Source organism: Neomonachus schauinslandi, chromosome 9 (genome assembly GCF_002201575.2).
Source record: "Neomonachus schauinslandi chromosome 9, ASM220157v2, whole genome shotgun sequence".
NCBI classification, from domain to species: Eukaryota; Metazoa; Chordata; class Mammalia; order Carnivora; family Phocidae; genus Neomonachus; species Neomonachus schauinslandi.
The window spans coordinates 79,148,619-79,154,521 of record NC_058411.1 but is presented as its reverse complement, the minus strand read 5'-3'; positions in this window follow the sequence as shown (position 1 = coordinate 79,154,521).

The window sequence follows — 5,903 nt, the reverse complement described above, 5'->3', positions numbered from 1 at the left end:
CTGAGATTAAGAATTCCTCATATCAGTGAGATCATATGATACATGTCTTTCTCTGATTGACTTATTTCGCTCAGCATAATACCCTCCAGTTCCATCCACATCGTTGCAAATGGCAAGATTTCATTCCTTTTGATGGCTGCATAATATTCCATTGTATATATATTCCACATCTTCTTTATCCATTCATTAAAATTTATTTTTAAGTAATCTCTACACCCAGTGTGGGGCTTGAACTTACAACCCAAAGATCAAGAGTTGCATGCTCTACCAACTGAACCAACCAGGTGCCCCTTTTCTGTCTATTCTTATGCCAGCACTATAGCATTTTAGTTATTGTAGCTATGTAATATGCTTTGATATTTGGTGGGACAAATAAACGGCAGGTAGCTTAAATGAGAGGGGGATAGAAAGACCTGGAGTCAAGAGTTTTACCTACTACAATAGAGCCTGTTTTTACCCAGAAGAGGCTGCCTGTACAGTGGACTCTCTTGGAGCTGAGGTTAAGGAGTAATTAAAAGGAAGAAGAGAGTAAAAAGGTGGGGACATAGGGCCATGGTATCCAAACATCACTACTGTTTTAAAATATGGCAGTGGCTGTGTATTACAAAAGATGTGGTCTTCTCTAATTGGAGCTCAAGGCAAATTATTTTGTAGGCAGTTTCTTTTTAGCACATTTTTTTTTTTCATTTTTTGTTCTCACTTGCTTTTGGCATCTCCAGGTTAGGCTATTGATGCCACTCATGCTTCAGAGAGTGAGTGGCACCAGTTAGATGTTAGTGCTTTGTGAGCTTGCTGCTTCCAGGACTATGCCAGGGATAGAGATGGTACCTAACACTGAGAAATGACCTGTCACAGTCACGCTGAAGCCTGTCATGAGGGCTGCTGGAGACCTGCTGGAGACCCACTGGAGACCCACTGGGGACCTGCTGGAGACCTGCTGCCTCCTAATAACATCACCTAAGCAATGTCCTTTTTATCCCCCTTAAGGCTTTTCTGTCTCTACTACAGCTCAGAAGGAATCTTAGAAGGAGTATTATGCCTCTTGCTTAGCCATCAAATGTTTATTAAACTGTCAGAATTTATTGGGCATTGCTTGGGAATTTTAATATAAATAAAATATTATCCCCCTTTTTAAGGAGTTCATTGTCAGGTCCAATAGTTCTTAGTTCCTTACATTTGCTTTCCCAAAGTTTAGGCTCCCACTCTGAGGCCCTAAGGCGCTTGACATTGCCTTCCATATTTAAACAGATTCTATAACCTTTAGGGTTCCCACTTATGCCTTTTGTGGCAGGAGTGACTCCCCCCCGCCCCCTTACCTCCTTCTATTATCCCAGGCCTGACTTTGTTTTTAAGCATGCAGTATTAGAGCCTTTTTTGATTTTTCCTCCTGATAGAATATTTTGTCTTAAACTCAGTGAGCTCCTTTTGCTAAAGTTGACGTGACAAGATCTTCTTACCCTGGACATCTTAAATCTGGACTCTTCAAAGCCTGAGCTTCACCTTACATAGCTCTGTTGTTGAATTCTTGGAGTTTGGGGTACTTATGATTACATTTTACTCTATTCCTATGAAATTCTGTTGTTGACAGGGACATCCTGGTGGGTCAGATGAACCTGTAGCTGTGTCAAAACCATTTCACTCTCAAGAAGGCACAGTGGCTCTGGGTGCTTCTCAGTGGCCAGGGATATGCTTCTTTCTTCATTGATCCTGTTAAGTGACAAGATCCTGTCTTTTGGGGTGAAAAATGTGATTATATGCTCTAATTTATCATTCAGTGATCATATTAGCTATGTTGCCTCTTGCATTCCATCATCTGGGCCCCCCTGAGCTGTGAGGCTAATACCCTTCTCAGGAAGGCACTGACTTACTCATCAAGGGGGACTACTTCCTCTCCATACCGCTCTGTCTCCCTGGAAGCCTTCCAACAGGACATCAGCATTTACAAATTGATTTGCACTCCCTGCACTCCCTTGGCCAGAATGTAATTCTAATTCCAATTTCTTCTCCTGCACGTCTTCTACAAAATTCCAACTATTCCTGTCTGAGTTTCCCTTTTTTCTTGTCCAGTAATTGCTCTTCAGTTTTCTTTGTTTATTTGCTGATTTTTGACAAAAATCTTCCTTTTTACCAAGCTTATTTATTCTTCAAAGCCCTATTTATTTTCCAGTTCTTCCAAGAAGCCTACCTGAATACTCAAACTGACTTCAAAGTCACAATCAATTATATGATACTAATTTGGTACTTAATTATTGAACATCTTGCATCACAGGGTAAGATCATAGGCCTTAGAGACAGTTCTGCTATTTTCGAGCTGCTTCAATTTGGGCAAGTTATTTACCACTTCTGGGCTTCAGTTTATTCATTGGTGAAACAGGGCTAAGAATGACCTTTCTTGGTATTGCTAGAGTCCATCTAGTGTTCTATATGTTGTAGATGATCAAGAAGTGAAGAGGAAGTGCTTGCAGCTTCTTTTTGCCATTGATGGGTTTACTTTAGAAAATATTTCCCTGCTGCTCTAGGACAAAATTCCCCCCCTTTTAAAAAAAGATGTATTTATTTATTTGTCAGGGAGAGAGGGAGAGAAAGAGAGAGAGAGGGCGAACGAGAGCATGAACAGGGAGAAGGGCAGGCAGACGGAGAAGCAGGCTCCCCGCTGAGCAAGGAGCCCATGCGGGACTCCATCCCAGGACCCTGGGATCATGACCTGAGCCAAAGGCAGACGCTTAACCGATTGAGCCACCCAGGTGTCCCAGGACAAAATTTCTTATCAATGTTGATTAACAGTGGTCTATAGCCACAAATCTTACTGAACTCTTAGATTAAGGATCATGATCTCAAAATTTCTGAATTAACAATATAATGAGATTAGCTCAATTAATCTCATTGGAGTTCAAAACAGGGTAATAACAATAGTCATGTACTTCCCTGACAGATATCAGAAGAATGAATAGCACATTGACCAGAGTGTGGCCACATAAAAATTATATCACTTACTGCAACATTCAGAATGACTGGCTTTTCTCATGAATGGTACTGAAATGAGTTTAAACAGCTTTTAGGAAGTTTTCTTTATGCACTGGTTTCTCTTAGATTTTCCTAGCAATCTTCTTGGTCATGTTTAATCAGACATTTAATGAGGATTGACTTAGTAGCAGGGGTTGTTTTTAGAGAACTTGTTTTAATGTTGTTTCAGGAGAGTTACTGGCTGGCCCTAATTTGACTTATTGCATAGGTCAAGGCATTTCCTTTCATGCCCTCTTATTCTCCCTCTTATGAAGCCTCTCTGCTTAGCTCATAATTTCTAGTTCGAGTTCTGTCACAAGTGAACTGTGGGTCTTAGGACCTTACTTTCTAAACAAAGGGATGAATTAAATGATTCTCAACAATTCTGAAAGTTAGCATATTTCCTTTAACATCACCATCAATTGTGTGTGTGTGGTGGAAGAAACAATATATTAACTGTATATAGGTTTTATGCATGATTTTTTATAATAAACAGTACATGTAATTTTATGCCATTTTCATAACTACCACAGTCAAAATTTGTGGTTAAGCCTTTTACACTGCAGCATTCAAATTTTCTTAGCCACTGGCCTTTATAAATGTCTTACTGATATACTGCTCTTCTTTCTTTTAACCCCATCCTTTTTAGGACTTAGAGTATAACCTTGTCGAGAGTTTAGGGCTTTGTTTGCATTTTCATTTCCTTTTTGGTTAAATTCATGTATGTGAAACATTACATATATAACATGATATATATTCAATACATTATATATATATGCAATGTATAATCCAATTAAGAGAACAATTACATTTAATATATGTAAATTATACTTTATATATGTAACTTTTCTTTAATTGAATTGTATATTGATTATAATCTATATTGAATATATGTAATTTTATCCTTAATTGAATTGTATATTAAAAGTCAGCTGGAAGATTTTGTCAGATAAGATGTTCAAGCTTAAAGGCCAGTCTCCATAACACATAGAACCATCATTCCAACTTCTACTAATTTGAAGAATTTTGAATTATTCTGAGTGATTCAGTAGCTTCTATTGCCTCTGATCGCATTGCCTGTGTGAAATCCATTTCTGTAAACTGAACACAATTTTAAAAATTAATGCTTTATTACGTGTGTGTGTGTGTGTGTAATCTTTTGAAGATACTTTAAGCCAAAGGTTGGAACCCAAATCAAGTTAAAAATTCAACCCTATTAGTTCCAACAATAAAAATAACACAACTGATGTGGTTGAATTGTTGTTTACCTTCAGATGTTACCAGTTTGCACATGTGCAGGCAATAATGACTATTGGCACTTCACAACTTTTTCTTTTTTTTTTTTTTTTTTTTTTAAAGATTTTATTTATTTATTTGACAGAGAGAATGAGAGATAGAGAGCATGAGAGGGAGGAAGGTCAGAGGGAGAAGCAGACTCCCTGCCGAGCAGGGAGCCCGATGCGGGACTCGATCCCGGGACTCCAGGATCGTGACCTGAGCCGAAGGCAGTCGCTTAACCAACTGAGCCACCCAGGCGCCCTTCACAACTTTTTCTGCTGCCTAGAGGTTGTCAGATTTTTTTTATGCATCTCTTCTGTGGATCTCATTTCAGAGATGTTACAATGGAAAAATTATATCTTGGGAACAAGAAAGCATGGTGTATAATTGTCAACCAAGTATAACTTACTTTCCCTTGCTGCTCTGCTCCCAAACGCATGTTAGTATTATTTATATTGGTTTATCATAAATATGGTCCTTAAAAGATTTAAGGGTTTGAAAGCCACAAATACTGATGATGCTGGGTGTGCCACTAGATTGGTTGAAAAGCTTGGTGAGAGTTTTGGTAGCCTCTCATTCCTCAGGGGAGCCTTTCTGTTAAGGTATCAGAAGCTTTCCCCTTGATTCAGGAAGCCCATCGTCCTGCCCAGGGAGAGAAATTCAATTGGTAGGGCACTTTATAGATCTCTCTTTATCCTCCTGGACAGAGAAGAGAAAGCCCAACACCTGACACTTGGAGAGCTTAAGCCTCTGAATGAAAAATTGCCATGAATTTGAATGAAGATAAGAGAGAAGGGGACAGTGAAAGATGTTCCAGTGGTGAGGGATCATTGGTGTTGGCGGCTGCCCATCTCTCTTATCTCACCTAATAGCGGGTGCCTGCCAATATTTATTTGTCCATTGCCATTCACCAGCTGCTCCTCTACCATGTTGTTTTCCTTCCCAGATGGCAACATGATGTTCCACGATAAAACTGACACAAAAAACAATGCAAAATTTGTCTAAGAGAGGTTCAGCAAGCATGAGAAAAACATCTGATATCTCTCAGAGCCCGCCAAGTTCGCAGCTTACAGTGCCAGAGTAATTATGGGATGATTTGAACAGAGGCAATGCATGGGGAAACCACTTCCAAATGTATCAGGTAGGTTTCCAGAAGAGGCAAACATTCAGCTCTCTCATTCCTCTGGCACCCTGACAGAATCAATGAGCGCTGCCTGTGGCTCCCAGAAGCCTCGTACATTATGGAATCTGTGCTTTACCCCATGCTGCCTAATTAATGGCCCACTATTTTAAAAACTCTTTTATTCAATTACACTCTGCTTTCAATAAGATAAACACTCTTGCTATCAAAATCCTGGGAAACCAACATTTATAGGCTGCCTTCTCGCCAAAGCATCTGCTTTTCTGTTGCCCTTGGTCTTTTATTCTGTCCAGTCTTCATTTGGCTGATTCTGTAAAAATTGACTGCTAATTTTGGGGAATAATATGAAAGGAGAGAGTTTCTCTGCCATCTTGTTACTCTGAGGGCTATTTCCCCCTTAGCCTCTACATAAGAACACTAAAGAGAATCATTTTATTATTATTATTATTTTTTTTTTTTTTAAAGATTTTATTTATTTATT